Source organism: Vulpes lagopus, chromosome 8 (assembly GCF_018345385.1).
Source record: "Vulpes lagopus strain Blue_001 chromosome 8, ASM1834538v1, whole genome shotgun sequence".
Classification (NCBI taxonomy): domain Eukaryota; kingdom Metazoa; phylum Chordata; class Mammalia; order Carnivora; family Canidae; genus Vulpes; species Vulpes lagopus.
Window position 1 is genome coordinate 8,437,874 of NC_054831.1, and position 16,057 is coordinate 8,453,930.

Genomic DNA, 16,057 nt, shown 5'->3' on the forward strand with positions numbered 1-16,057 from the left:
TGTGAGCATGAGTCTCCCAAGACCCAGCCTTGCAGGAGAATGGCACTGGCAGAGAGTGGCCAGGAAGCGGTCTCTAAGAGCTGAGTGGGGCCTTTGCCTCTCGGAGGATCCGAATATACCAACTTCACTCAAGGTGGCACCTTAATTGTCAGGCCTCTTGAGGTTAGAGTGGATCAGAAGAGGGTTATCACAGGATAACCTTTCCTCAGCCAGGGCTCAGCACGCACACCCCTTGACAGATGATCAAGGATCAAGTAGCACATTGGCTGTGCCCATGGGGTGGACCTGAGGGGCAGTGCTCACCATGGACTCCCTACCCTGTACCTATATGTCTTATCTGTATACTCTCTGCCACCCCTTAGTCCCTTAGAGAGGCTGATGAGATACAGAAAGAATGTGTGTTTTGGGGATGCGTGCAGTGGGTGACTTCATGATCATTCTTCAGAGGACGCCCACCTGGTGTAGGACAAAGTAACCATTAAATATTAACCTTATGATAACATTATTTGCTCAAACCAGCTCCTGGCCAGCATGTCTCCTGCCCAGAGAGATTAATGGAAGATTCAGTCAGGATGGGTCTGGTAAGTGCCCCAAAATGCAGGGTTTCGTTGCCAGACCTGTATGTTGAATGTGGCTCCCCAGGTCAGAAAGCTTCTGGGATTACTGGCTTCAAGGCTGCTCAGCTTCCCATTCTCAGGTTGTGCTGGGCAAAGGCAAGGGGGCCTGTAGCAGTAGCCACTAGCCACTGGTGACTATTGAGCACTTGCCATGTGGCTAGTGTGACCGAGGCACTGTATTTAAATTTTTATTTAATTTTAATTAATCCTAAATTAAATTTAAATAGCCCCAGATAGCTAGTAGCTATCATATTGGGGAGCACAAATCTAGAAGCTATGCTACCGTTCCCTTACAAGGATGATTTCTGTGCCTTCATTGACAATTTTGTTTAGATTCGTTTTCAACTGGACAGTGACAGGACAAGGGTACTGGCTGTGACAGACATTAGTTAGTTCCCTCCTTACTGCCACTCCATGCTCACTGAGCCCTGATTTCTTTCTTTCTTTCTTTCTTTCTTTCTTTCTTTCTTTCTTTCTTTCTTTCTTTCTTTCTTTCTTTCTTTCTTTCTTTCTTTCTTTCTTTTTTTCTTTCTTTCTTTCTTTCTTTCTTCCTTTCTTTCTTTTTTTAATAGAGGCCCAGGGGTTGAATCACTAGTAAATTAAACCACCTATGACACTCCTGCCTCACTTTGTTGGTGATTGGTCTTGGAATGGGTATGTGACTCAATTCTAACCAATCCAACACAAGAGGAAGTCCCCTGGAGAGACTTCTGGGAAAGATTTTCTTGCCTGACTAGGGAAGGTGCCTTTTTAGACCATCATCTTCCTTCTTGTTCGGGACAGTGTTGTGTGGGTTTGATATTTGGACCTGCAGCAGCTATCTTGCCATGATGAGGGAAAGGCCCAGGAATCAATATATTTCTACGAATTGTTGATAATATTTGGGGAAGCTCAGTGAACCCATGAACAATGAGAGCATCTGAGGCACCTCACCAAGTCTAAGCACAATGTCATCAATGCAGTGAACCAGCATGATTGCCCTGTAGGGCAGCGAGATGGTCAAGGCCCATCCAGCACAAAGTCTAGAAGCAAAATGGAGGAGACTTGCTGCTGTTCATTCCCTCCCCACGCATCTGATCAGAGAGGAGAGTTATGTAGGATGGTAAGAGGTGTTATCGCCCCCCCACACACACACGCATACATGCACACACACATGCACACACACGCACACCCCTTCAACTCATTCACAGTGATACTAATAGCTATGTTCCCTTCTGGGCTTTGATTTCCCTTCAAGTTTACTGTTTGTTGGGGAGGGAGACTCCTGGGGCTTCTCCTTTGCCCTTCCCATCATAATAGCCCTTACTTTTGGGTCACAGAACCAATGTGTGGATTCTGCTTGAGGTTTAGGATATCTATTCCAAGCCTACACCGAGGCACTAGAGAAGTAATGGGTCCAGCAGTCCTCCTATGAGCAAGACTCCCACCAAAGCTCCATTTATCACTCAGCCTGGCAGTGTTCTGGTTCCCCTAGGATTACTGTTGGTCTGTGCTGTATCCCAAAACCCCTGAAAGTTCAGGTTCATTCCTTTCCCCAGGGCACAGTTTCCCTGACGTGTGGTCAAATCCCCTGTAGGAAAAGCAGGAGCAAGATAAGCAAAATACATTTTTGATGTTATTACTTTTTTTCCCCAAGGGGGACCCAGTCTCCATTCAATTCAAGGGGCTGCGAGCTGACATATCAGAGAAGCCACCCTGGGACCTTCTGCTGAAATCAGAGACTATTTCAATGGCAGTATCCTCCCCCAAACAGTCTGCCCTGAATGCTGGCTTTGGCATTATTGCTGCTGGACCCTCAGGATTATGCTGTTAAACTCTTTTTTTTTTAAATTGTTGTGTGTGTTGTTGTTGTTTTTTTTTTAATTGAAGGTCCCTTACTGGTCCTGTTTCCATGAGTGCCAAGACCAGGGGAAAAGGGGAGGCAGCACAAGGAAGGGTCATCTCCACAACATTCCATTTATACACAGAACTAAACAGACAAGCACAGAGTCACTATTGCAGTTAGAAATTGGCAGCATAGGAAAAGGGAGGAACAGGTGGGGAACTGGGGTGTCATTAAAAAAATACAGGCTCCCCCAAACTGGGGTGCCTGGGGGGAACTTGGTCTGCTTCAACCCAAGAGGAATCAGAAGATCAAAAATGTTTTGAGAAAGACAGAACTGTCAGGGATAGAGGGAGGAGGAAGGTCCAGGGGGTGAGGGGGCTGTTTGGCAACTGGGGTGAAGGGATTGCCCTCCCGCTGCTGGGATCCCCCCAGCCCCTCCAGTCTGGCAGGAAGGGGGCAGGCTACAACCCCCATGGGCAGGTCTGGGGCTGCCAGATGCTCCAGGCAGGGGGCTGGAGGGGGCTCACAAAGGCTTGCCCTCCAGAGAGATGACGGCACTGCCCCCCAGTTTCTCTGCCAGGGTGCAGCGGTCCTTGACCTCCTCATAACAGTTTGCTTGTAATTAATGCTTGATCCCAGTCAGCTTTTTCTTGATGGCATCCTTGGAGCTGGCATAAATATTTTGCTCTTAAGGGGTGCAGACTTGGGTGCTCAGAAGATAAACACCAGGTCCTCCTTCTTGCTCTCCCTGGTCTCATAGGTTGCGTCATAGAGGGCATAGCGGCAGTCCTTGTCTGGTAGATAGCATCTTGACAAAGGTGGCGTAGGGGTCATCTACAGTCTGGCCCACATCACCTACCAGGATCTCCTTGCCCTCCTCGAGGATGATGTTCTTGTCCTCGCTCAGGCAGAAAAGTACTGCCTTCTTGCGCTTCTTCACCTCTTCTGGTGTTGAAGGCTTATGCACCTTCATGTCATTAAACACTTTGATGACACCGTCAGAAACCGCCACGCCAGAGACCGTGTTTCCGGAAGCGAAAGGGAGATAGCAAAAAGGGTCAGAAGAGATGAGAGCCACTGCAGGTGCTGCTGGGATCTGACTGAACCCATGCTGTTAAACTCTTAACTCTGCTGCAGCTGCTATATTACCTGGCTGACCACAGGACCTTTGCATCACTCCTTCACAATTCGAAGTCCTTAGCAGGAGTACCTAATTGGCTAAGTTTATGTTACGTGACAATGTCCTAGTTATAAAGAAGCTGAATGAGAGAGTAATTGATTCACCTTTGACTTCCACAGAGAGGAATAGAGGCTGGGCTGCCAAAATATTGGTGATTTTTATCTTTGCTCATTGCTTATCTATGTAGTTGGGTCTCTCTCTCTCTCTCTTTTTAAAGATTTTATTTATTTATTCATGAGAGACATAGAGAGAGAGGCAGAGACATAGGTGGAGGGAGAAGCAAGCTCCATGTAGGGAGCCCCGTGTGGGGCTCAATCCTGAGACTCCAGGATCATGCCCTGAGTCGAAGGCAGATGCTTAACTGCTGAGCCACCCAGGGGCCCTTCTCTCTTTCTTCTTTATTGAGGTATGGTCGACATATAACATACTAGTTTCAGGTATACAACATAATAATTCAACATTTGTATATATTTCAAAATAATAATTCTAGTTAATATCAGTTACCATACATAGTTACAATTATTTTCTACAATGAACATTTATTATATGCATAATTTTAAAAAGGAGTCTGTCATTTTGCATATTTTTGACTCAGCCTGTTCCAAAGTTATAATTATTATACATGTTTGGTGTGTGTGGGGGGCATTAAAAATAGTTCTTGGACCCGAAAAGATCTGGAACACTAGCTTTAGAATTTGAGGTGTTTGTTGTTTGTATGTGAGGGTGAAACCAAAGTGGCCCCGCCTGGTCCTGCCTAGCCCGCCTCTGTTGGGAGACATCTGGAGATCTGTTTAGGCTCCTTGACTTTCAGAAGAGGTTGTTAACTGTGCCCTCAGCTCAGCTGCCTGTTTAAACATGAGGTCTGCACTTAACTGGCAACACAGAACATTAAGGGTCCTTGTCATATCAGAGCCGCAACCTCAAACTCACTCTTGTTTGATACTTAGCAAACATTTGGTTGAATTAAACAACATTTAGGAAGACTTGTCTGAATGGGAGTCACACATTCAGTCATGCATGAGGGCTCTAGCCCTTGTTAGCATTTATTTGGGATTGAATATTACATCTTGGATGATCACATGCTCTCTGCCCTGAGGTGCCTGGGATTGTTTTGTTTGAACCTACATGGAGTCATGCCGTTGACTTAAAGAAGGGCAGCTGTCAATGCTAACCCTATGGCACTCATTGTTTTATTTATAATAAGGATATTTTTAGGGCCTTGTTCTCTGTATTACAAAGCCCCCCCCCCCTTTTTGATATTTTATTTATTTGTTCATGAGAGACATAGAGAGAGAGAGAGAGAGAGGCAGAGAGAGAAGCAGATTCCATGCAGGGAGCCCGTTGTGGGACTTGATCCCCAGACAACAGGGTCACACTCTGGGCCGAAGGCAGGTGCTCAACTACTGAGCTACCCAGGCATACCCCCTATGAAAGCCCATTGTATGAAAGCATATAGAAGAAATTCCTTTCTGGTCTTGGAATTAAGCACCTGATTTGTTTATATCTAATGAACACTGTGAGTAATATGGCCTTGTTTCTTCCTTTGAATGGACTGTAAGGAAGCTCAGAGTCAAATCGTGGCCCATATCTAGCAAGTGTAGAGGGTTTTCATGATAAACATTTTATGTATTAATCTTATCTCTTGCTCCACGTTATTTCACCTAATCTAATTTTCCCTTCTTACTAATGACTTAAAAAAAAAAAAGATTATTTAAGAGAGAGAGAGAGAGCATGCATATGAATGGAGGGGAGGGGCAAAGAGAGAGGAAGATGTGGGCTCCTCACTCTGCAAGAGCCTGATGAGATGTGGGCTTGGTCCCAAGACCCTGAGATCCTGACCTGAGCTGAAGGCAGATGCTTAATCAACTGAGCCACCCAGCACCCCTTTCCTGTGATTTTTTTTTTAAGTATTTTATTGAAACATTTTGTAAGCAAGCTTAAATGTTTTTTCTTTATTTTTTAGTCAGAGAAAGGTAAAAACAAAGATACATATAAAATATTTATAGTGTTATATTTTCACTTGGATCCTTGTACTGAACTCTGTGATATCCTCTAATCTGGGAAGCTCAGGGATTTTATTGGGTTTGCAGTTTTCATTTCAGTCTTTGAGAATAATCATTTTGTCACCACTCCTGTGATCACTGTGGTGGAAAGAATTTTCATCCTTTTGCATTCTTGCTAAACTCCTCTTCTTCCACCTGATGTTTACTTAATACCTAACACAATCATTATGAACTTCTCTTTATTCTCTGAGTAGTGGAATGGGATTCAGAAACTCATGTCCTCATTAAGTTTTATAATCCTCTAACAAGAATTCCAAGCATTTTGAGTCTTTAGAATTTTTTTTCTTTTTTCTTTGCTATAGATCTGGGACAAATGAACACCCAAAGTCACTGGTTTGTCTTTCTTGAGGCAAACTTGAGAAGACCAATCTGTAGTCAAGGAAATGCTAACTCTCTCAGCCACCAACACATATAACAAAAACCTAAAAACAGTGTGTTTGCAAGGCACCTGGGTGGCTCAGTCAGTCAAGTGTTTGACTCTTGGTTTCGGTTCAGGTCCTGATGGCCCCACATTGGGCTCCACGTGGAGACTCCTTGAGATTCTCTTTCTTCCTCTCCCTCTGCCCTTCCCCCCTCTAAAAAATAAATAAAAATAAAATAAAATTAAAAAAAACCCAGTGTGTACAGAGGAATTTATGTATTCATTCTGGGATAATTCTGAGGCAGCGGTTATAATCCTCTATTCAACACGTTTCTAGTAGGAAAAAAAAAGCAGAAAATCAGGACAATAAAAAGAAAATATTGCCCAGTTTTTTATTATTAGCAACTAGAAGATTAGCTTTCCAAGTTTTAAACAAAGTGCTTGCTTTATTCCATGAATATTTATTGAGAGCCTACTATGTGTAAGTCCCGTGTTATATCCTGGAATAGGGCATTGTTCAAAACTAGACACAGTCCCTACTCTGTGCTTCCTATTATATATCTCACAGCCCATAACACATTTATGCAAATGATACCACACAGTACATTGTGTCCTGATACTTGCTTTTTCTCACCGGACCATATATTTTGGATATCTCCCCATGTCAACATCTATAGACAGACATCATCATTTCAAAAGGCCAAATAGTATTATATTTATGATTAACCATACTTTATTTTAATCAGTGCCCTCATGTTGCAAACTTTTCTACAATTATAAGAAGTACTTCTGGGTGCCTGGGTGGCTCGGTTGGTTAAGCGTCTGCTTTTGGCTCAGGTCATAATCTCAGGGTCCTAACATCTATTTCTGCATCCAGCTGTATACTCAGCAGGGAGTCTGCTTCTCCCTTTCCCCCTGCTCATCCTCTCTCTGTCACTGTCTCTCAAATAAATAAGTAAAATCTTAAAAAAAAAAAAAAGAGGTACTTCTGTCCACAACCTTACACTGAACCTGTGCACCAATGCTTTCAAGATGCTCTTAAGTCATCCTCAGATGCACCAATGTGGAAAATTGACTCCACATCACTGGTAATCTTTCTGGCTTTTCTAGTTCAATGACTTTGGCTGTGTCTTTTGTGCAGGTAGCCCGACTTGCTCAGATCTAGCTGACCAGAACTGCTTGGGAGATGACTGAAGAAAGTGTCTGGCTTTATCCTTATAAGGACTCCCTTTCTACAGTGACAGCATCATCTTATGTTGGTCTTAATGATTACATTGCCTTGTCCCTTCTGGGGGTGGAAGGGGCCAACTCTCTTTCTATTCATGCCTTGCTTGAGACCTGGCACCCTCTTCCTGCTTTATCCTGGTGCTCATGAAGTGTGTATCTGATAGATGAATGCATGAATAAACAGATTCCAGGATCATAGAAATGGCATGGCTGAGAGGCAGTCCACAGGGAGTAAGTGATGTTAGGGGCCATGGCAGGCAGGCTTAAATACGACACCATGGATAAGTTAAAGATGCATGTTTCAGTTTCTAGAAAAAAAAAAAAGGATAGAAACACCACCAAGAAACTTAGCTAAAAAGCTAATAGATGAGGGACACTTGGGTGGCTCAGGGTGTGATTCCAGGGTCCTGGGATCTAGTCCCGCATCAGGCTCCCTGTGGGGAGCCTGCTTCTCCCTCTGTCTGTGTCTCTACTTCTGTGTGTCTCTCATGAATAAATAAATAAAATCTTTAAAGAGAAATTTTAAAAAGCTAATAGATGAGATAGATGACATAGTAAATGATATTCAGTTTACCCAAAGAATAGCAAAGAAGGATAAAGAGAGGAAAAATGAACTTTGGGGACAAAGAACAAACTAAACCAAGATGGTAGACTTAAACCCAACCCTATTAATAGCTATTTAATATTAATTAACTAAATGCTTATGTAAAAAAACATACATAACATTCCCCAAGATAGACCATATTCTGGGCCATAAAACAAGTCTCAATAAATTTCAAAGGATTGGGGCACCCGGGTGGATCAGATGGTTAGGCATCTGCCTTCAGCTCAGATCATGATCCTGGAGTCCCAGGATGGAGTCCCGCTATTGGGCTCCCTGCTCAGCGGGGAGTCTGTCTGCTTTTCCCTCTGCCCCTCACCTGTTGGTGCTTTTTCTCTCCCTCTCTCTCAGATTAATGAATAAAATCTTTTAAAAAATTTTTTGAAGGATAGAAAACATGCAGAGTATATTATCTGAGGTATTAAATTAGTCACCAATCACAGAGGTATTAAGATTAATAATCTATAACAATATGATAACCAAAAAGTTCTCAGATATATGGGAATTAAACCACACAATCCTACATAATATCTCAAAACATCACCTATGAAATTAGGAAATATTTTTACTTGAATTAAAGTGAAAATAGGGACGCCTGGGTGGCTTAGTGGCTGAGCGCCTGCCCTTGGCTCAGAATGTGATCCTGGAGCCCTGGGATCAAGTGCCACATCAGGCTCCCTGCATGGAGCCTGCTTCTCCTCCCTCTGCCTATGTCTGTGCCTCTCTCTCTCTCTCTGTGTCTCTTGTGAATAAATGAGTAAAATTAAAAAAAAAAAAAAAAAAGCAAAAGTAAAACCCCAAAATTTATGAGATGCAACTAAATGAGTATGTGGAAATATTTTTTTTTGTTATAGCTATGGGCTAGTCATTATTATGTGTCTTCCTTTCTCTTCAACTTTTGAATGAGAGACTATCTATTATATTTTCCTGTCTCTGTCTTGCCTTGATTTGTCAGGTGTATGTTGGGGTGATAACTGGTCTTTGTAGCTCATAGGTCTCTGCACCTAAGAAGCCAAACATAAGGAGCCGTACTCAAGAAATCACACTTTCAAAGTATCCCCACCTGGATCTAATATTCATGGTGAGATTCTGGACCTCAGGCCTGAGTGTGGTGCCAGAATGGAAAGTTACTCTGGAAGTTTTACTTCGTTTTATTTTCAGAGGTGACTCTATTTGGCAAGTGGATACGAATTATGAGGAGTTGGAGGGCAGATTGGGATAGATTGTGACACTGGTGGCCCCTGGTGAACCAGGCCTTCTTTAGGCCTTCCCATCCTCATATCATTCCATATTGACTCAGGCAGGGCTAATGCGACCTGAGCAGGAATGATGCAAGTAGAGACTTGATCAGTGCCTGCACGGTGGGGCTTGTGCTCTTGGAACACTCCTTGAAATTCAGCCCCATGTGTAAAGAAGCCCTTATTGGGCTACTGACTGAGGAAGCCAATGTGGAGAGGACCCTGCAGGATAAGAGACAAATGTGTGTTCCAGCTCCCACCAAGATGCAGCTGTATGAGTGACCTCAGCTATACCACAAACCACCTAGTTGAGCCCCATCAACCCACAGAAACATGAGAAATAACAAGTCATCATTTTAAGCCACTAAGTTTTGGGGTGGTTTGTTGTGTGGCAGTAGACCTCTGGAACATGTAGGGAGCTTTGGAGCTGGGATGGTCTTTCAGAGTTGTCTCAAAGTGAGACATGAAGCCAGGCCTTTTTACCCCCATATAGACCTGAAGGGGAGCAGAATATGCCCCCCAAAACATGCCCCTTCAGCTTGTGGATTATTTTGAGCTGAAGCCAATCAAGTCCCAGCAGACTCCAGAAAAGCTTTTTACTTCTCCCTTAACTGTCTAAAGTAATTTATATAGGGGGGCCCAGCCCAGAAAGAGAGCTATCAGAGATAACTTCTTTTTATGTGAAAGACATCTGCATGGCAGGACATTTGATTACTAAACATCTGCTCTTCTCATCTTCCTGTGAATTTCCTCTCTCCTCTTTGAAGCCCCAGGCTCCCATCCCTTTTCTTAGTTCATGATGGCACATAAGCCTCAATTGCCTGACTGCCTTTGAGTCTCATATTTTTATGGGGCTCCCGTACGTGTGTAATTAAATTTTTTTTCTCCTGTTAATCTGTCTTATGCCAATTTAATTATTAGACCTGCGAAAGAACCTAGAAGGCAAGAAGGGAACATTTTTCTGTCTCTGCAGACCTGTCATTAGGTTCATCATGCCTCTGGGAAGGCAACATGATCTTGGGTGAAGCAATATATATATATATATATTTTTTTAGCCAAGGGCAATTCCCAGAGTTGGGTACAACTGTGAGCACTCAGCAGCCAACACTTCTGGAATCTACGGGAATGAGTGCCTTGATCTGGTGGCGCAGTACAGCATTCACTACAGTCAGATTTCTACAGACTTCCACTGTTTTCCCATTGGTAGGATAGAGGAAGGGGGCTACTTTATCTGATGCCAGGTCAGCGTTCTGGCAAGATGTGACTGGCTTAAAGGAAGAGTAATGAATTAGTCTAAAAACACATGCTAGATGGGCCCTTGGGGGTATCTTTCCTGGGTTTCTGGTTCTAGGGAAATACTTCCCTCTCCGTAACTGGCGGCTGAGGAATGAGAATTGAACATCACATGTCCCAACCCTAGAAGGCCACCCTGACTCGTTTCTGTGCTCATTGCTCAGGCTATGGAAGTCATAATCATGAAGTCTGATCTTGGGGTGGCTAGCTCTCAGAGACAGGGATAGGGCAAGTCTGAAGAGGGTATGGCGGTGGGAGCAGGGGTGTCTGGCAATTAGAGGAGGGTGGCACTGAGAAGGAATCTTATGCAAAAAGTAGGTATCTTGGGATGCCTGGGTGGCTCAGTGGTTGAGCATCTATCGCCTTTAGCTTGGGTCATGGTCCCAGGGTCCTGGAGTCCTGGGATGGAGTCCTACGTAGGGCTCCCCACAGGGAGCCTACTTCTCCCTCTGCCTGTGTCTCTGCCTGTCTCTCTCTCTCTGTGTCTCTCGTGAATAAATAAATTAAATATTAAGAAAAAAAACACCTAGGGGATCCCTGGGTGGCTCAGCGGTTTAGCGCCTGCCTTTGGCCCAGGGCACGATCCTGGAGTCCCGGAATCGAGTCCCACATCGGGCTCCCTGCATGGAGCCTGCTTCTCCCTCCTCCTGTGTCTCTGACTCTCTCTCTCTCTCTCTCTATCATAAATAAATAAATAAATAAATAAATCTTAAAAAAAAAACCCACAAAACAATACTGAGCACACATGTGTATTGATCACCTTCCCAGCATTCCAGGCTTCCTTAATTAAAATAACCTAATTTTCAAAAAAAAAAAAAAATAACCTAATTTTCATTCAGACATTCTGCTTCAGGGGGCAGCCTTATTCACCCAAAATTAACCTCAGCCCGCCCCCAAGGCGGGGCCCACGGTGGCCTAAGCCAATCAGCACACTCCTCTGGATCGCCAGTGGTCATGTGACCCAAGGCGGTCCAATTAGAGTGAATCATAGGACAGTCCCTTGGAATGCTGGGAAAGGGGCGGGCTGGTGGGCGCTCTGGGCGAGGCCGGTCACCAGCCCGAGGCCTCTGTGGGTGAGGCGTCCTTTCTCCTCTCTTGAGGTGTTTTTTGTTGTGGTTGTTGTTGTTTTATGTCCGAGACTGAAAATTAGACACATCGGGCAGGCGAGCAGGAGAAAGGCATACAAATCTATAGAAGTTTTATGTGACATGGGAACTCTTCAAAGGAAGTGAAGACCCAGAGAGAGGGTGACAACCACTTACTTTTCCTCCCGGTTGAACAAAGAGAGACGACTGTGGGAAATTAAAAAAAAAAATTTTTTTTAATTATTTATTTATGATAGTCACAGAGAGAGAGAGAGAGGCAGAGACACAGGCAGAGGGAGAAGCAGGCTCCATGCAGGAGCCGGATGTAGGACTCAATCCCGGGTCTCCAGGATCAGGCCCTGGGCTGAAGGTGGCGCTAAACTGCTGAGCCACCGGCTGCCCTTTTTTTTTTTTTTTTTTTTTTAAGATTTTATTTATTTATTGGGAAAATGATTAAACTAGCGTGAGGAGGCCGCAGGAAGATAGAAAGTACCTGGACGAGGCCTGTGTGCACGGCATTCTCTAGGTCTCGACTACCTGCCCTTGGCGCTGAGGGTGCTACTTTCCCCTGGGGTAGAGGGAGGGCATCGTGTGAGCTTTTAACCTGCTTTCTGAGAGAAAAGAGGTGGTCAGACTGCCCTTCCTGGAGCTGCTCTTCTTTGAGTGCTTTTAGCTCCAAATAATCCGTAGGCCAAAGGGGCATATTTTGGGGTGACCTAACCTGCCATCCTTCAGTCTTGTTTGACCAGTGGTGAGACAGTCAGGGGATGCGACATCGAGCAGCCGCTGAAAATGACCAATTGGAACGATTTCCACGAGAAATGAGAAGAAGGGGTCATGAATACATGGTGTGAGATCTTATATAATGAGGGGACAAAACATCCATTTTAGCCAAGTGATCTCTTGGTGGGAGGTAGGATAGGTGGGGGGGGGGGGGGGGAGCCTGTCTTCCTCCATTAACTTGGCTTGAATCCTGTCTGATGCCTGAGGGAGGAGAGGGCACCCCTTTGCCCAGACTCAGCCTCTGTGTGAGGGAGAGGCACCCCATGAGAGCCAGCCAGAGGTTGAGCCTGAAGCACTGGAGAAGGGGCCTCCTCTACAAATACAAGACTCAACATACCCAAACCTATTGACACTACAGTCACCCCACTGGGGATCTGCTCCCCTGGAGAAGGGCCGAGACCAGAACCTCTGGGTTCTATGGAGTGAAAGGCGCAGGCAGGCTCAGGGCCCCAGGAGAGGGGAAAGTTTGCTCCCCTAGAGGCTTGTCCAGCTCACTGCACTTCAGCTTCCGGTGGGCAACAATTCTGTCTTGTTGTTGGGTCCCAGTCACCCAGGACTAACGTGGGCACTGGCACAAGGCCGCAGGGAAAGAGGCCAGGCTGAGGTGGGGGAGGGGCACAGACAGCAAAAGCTGGGGGCTTCCCACCTGTGCGCCCCCCAGTGAGGTGAGGCCCAGAGACCCCAGGCTCCCGCCCTTTGTCGTCTAGCCTGACTTCAGAGCTGCAAGTTCTGCTTTCTGGCTGTTTCAGACATTCCTCCTTTATGCGTAAATATTAGTTTTAAGGAGCCTCCTGCCCAGGGAGGTCTTGGTCGGCTTAACTGCTCTCAGTGGGAATATGCAACTTTAAAGCCTTTGGAAAGAATCTCCTTCTGAGGAATTTGCATTTTCAGAAAGCTTTCAATAGAGGGCCTAAGCGGTGGAGCCTGTGAATAAGGTCTTTCTGTGTTTGCTGCTCCAGGCGAGCAGTACCAGAGGAGTAAGAGGAGGGAGGCAAACTGCACTCCCCCCGCAGCTGCGGCAGAGGGGGTGTAGGGGATGGTGCATTTGCCGAGAGTCAGTGAGGATTCTGGGATGTGTGTGTTGAGTCATCTCTTCCCCGCAGGTTTCCAGGGAGCTAGTTTGCACGAGGTAAACTCGCGACCTGATTCCCAATTCCGAGGGCCACTGTTTCTTGCTTTGCAGCTTTCTCTTGCCTCAAGGATCTGGCCTAGTGGGGGAGGGGGCGGGTAGTCCACTGGGTAGGGGAGGCAGAGCCTGGTCAGACAGAATTCAGCCCCACACTCGGATGGGCTCCCCTTCCCTCCCTCCTCCCTCGGTTGGGACCAGGGCTGCTATGGCTGTCAGAAGACCTCACTGTGTGGTTTGCTAATAATGCTCCCCTTGGCTCTTTGGCCCTTTGGCCCCACCCCTGGTTCATCTTCATTCTCTGAGGAAGCAGAGAGAGAAAACCTAGAGAAAGAAGGTAATTTTAAAGCCGCACCCATCAATAGTGAGGCAAAGGCTTTCTGCCGCAGGGTGGGAGCCCATCCTGGGTCATTGGCTCACTCCAGGAAGCTCCCCCTGGACACGGTGACAAAGAAGGGGTGTTTGCCAGTACTCCTCCCCGCAGGAGTCCTTCCCCTCCTGTGGCCTGGGGTCTGCCTGTTGGAGGTGTCCTCTTGGCAGGATACAGACCAGCAGGGGCCCCTGGACACCATGACGATGCCCCAATTCCTCCTGCAGAGCCTTAGTGTACCTGGGATCAAGCAACTGAGGGGTCTGGATTTGTCACTCTGAAGCCCTTTGAGGTCACTGACATTGGTGACTTTGTCCTAAGACCAGCCTATACACTAGAGCAAGCAATTGCTCTTGCTTTTATTTCTGAGATTAATCAAACAAGATATTAAAGCGGACAACAAACCTGTAGAACCAGAGGGCCTCCAGATGCGGCTCTGTCCCCCTAGAAAAATATTATGCCATACCCCACTCTTTCTTCCCCTAACCTATCTCCCTGCTTCTGTTTCTCCCTTTCTTTCAATTCAAAATATTATTGATTCTTTCTGTATGCCAGCCATTGTTACAGGAGCTGGCAATATATTTGTGGACAACAAAATAAAGGAGATCCCTGGCTGGTAGATCTTACAGGCTAGAGGAAGGAGACAGGCAATAAATAATCACCATAAGCAGTAAGTAAATTTTATAGCACTTCCGAGAGTACTAAGGGCTATGGGAAAAGAGACAAGTGGGGGTTTGCAGTTCTAAGCAGGTGGTCAGGGTGGATCTCATTGAGAAAATGGCATTTGAGCAAAGGCTTGAAGGCAAATGTAGAGGATGAAAAATATCTGTTCTTCTATCCCTCTAAGTTCTTGGCTGGGGAGTCTGTAACAAAAAAGCAGATTAATAACAGAAACTTATTTAATATGTTATGCAACATGGGAACCTTTATCAGGAAATATAGACTTGAAGCAGTGAAACCTGAGCCTTTCAATGCTAGGTTTGAGGAAGAAGGAAGAGGTGTAAGAAAACGTGGTGGGACATCTGTGTCTTGGAGATAAGGTTGCTCCTTTCCTGTGGATATAGAGAAGCCACCTCTCACCTGAGGGTCTATGACCTGCTTCAGGGGAAGGTCACAGAGTCCTTCCTGCACCTGCTGTTTTTCTAATTCCTGCAGCTCCACACAGCCATGGGCTATGAGGAAGAGTGTGCCAGACACAGGGACCAGCCAGCACAAAGGCTAGTGCGGGATGATGCCTGGTACTGGTGAGAAACAGCAGGGAGGGCTTCACAGCCAGAGCACAGCAGGTGGGCAGAGCAGGAGATGCTGTCAAAGAGGGAGGGGCCTTGTAAGGCCCACTGGCCACTGGAGTATTTTTAAAATTAAAATGTCAAGAATTGGGGCACCTGGGTGGCTCAGTCAGTTAAGCCTCTGCCTTTGGCCCATGTCATGATCTCGGGATCTTGGAATAGAGCCGCACATTAGGCTCCCTGCTGGGGACAGAGGGATCCGCTTGTCCCTTTCCCTCTGCTTATGTTCTCTCTCTCTCTCTCTCTCTCTCAAATAAATAAAATGTAAAAAAAAATTAAGTCAAGAATACACTGCCAAGGACTCTCTTCTTAACATAATTAGAACCAGGCTCCTCTGGCCCAGACCTTGGCCTGTTTAGTCTAGTTTTAGCGGGAATCCTGCTGGTTCAGTTTACAGAATCCTAGACCCTTGGTATCTGAACTCCCCTGATACCTGGTCAAATTCCTCACCCATCCGTCTCAACATTTTTTACTCTGGCCTGTCTTTAGCAAGAATTCTATCCAGTCGGTTCAGCTAGAACTTCCCCTTTCCCCATGTTCCTTCTTTGTAATTTCCCATTCACTGACCCCACCCTGCTCTTTTGCCTATAAATCTCCACTTGTCCTTGTATTCAGAATGGAGTTCAGTTCTCTACTGAGGTCCCTTCCCCCCCTGCTCCCCCCCCCACAGCAATATTTCCAGAATAAAACATGCCTTCAAAAAAACAAAACAAAACAAAACAAAACAAAACAAAACATGCCTTCACTGCTTTAACTTCTGTCTGGCTCTGGTCTTCTTTCAACATAGAAGTAGAGAGAAGCATGTGATGAACTCAGCTTGTACCAATCACACAGGTTCCACAGTGACCCATTCATGGCCACCTTGTGTCATCTTTTTTTTTTTAAAGATTTTATTTATTGGGCAGCCCGAGTGGCTCAGCGGTTTAGCGCTGCCTTCAGCCCAGGGCCTGATCCTGGAGACCCGGGATCGAGTCCCATGTTGGGCTCCTTGCATGGAGT

At 45.7% G+C, this 16,057-nt stretch overlaps 1 long non-coding RNA gene and 1 pseudogene across 1 annotated transcript in view; one reads left to right on the forward strand and one right to left on the reverse strand.

Annotated features, from left to right (window-relative positions):
- The first annotated feature begins 355 nt into the window (after positions 1–355).
- LOC121496512 overlaps positions 356–16,057 on the forward strand; it is a 37,818-nt gene continuing 22,116 nt past the window's right edge. Inside the window, exon 1 of the long non-coding RNA XR_005989260.1 lies at positions 356–581. This is a non-coding gene — a long non-coding RNA (uncharacterized LOC121496512). The remainder of the gene's footprint in view (positions 582–16,057) is intronic.
- On the reverse strand, positions 2,461–3,430 carry LOC121496511 (annotated as a pseudogene).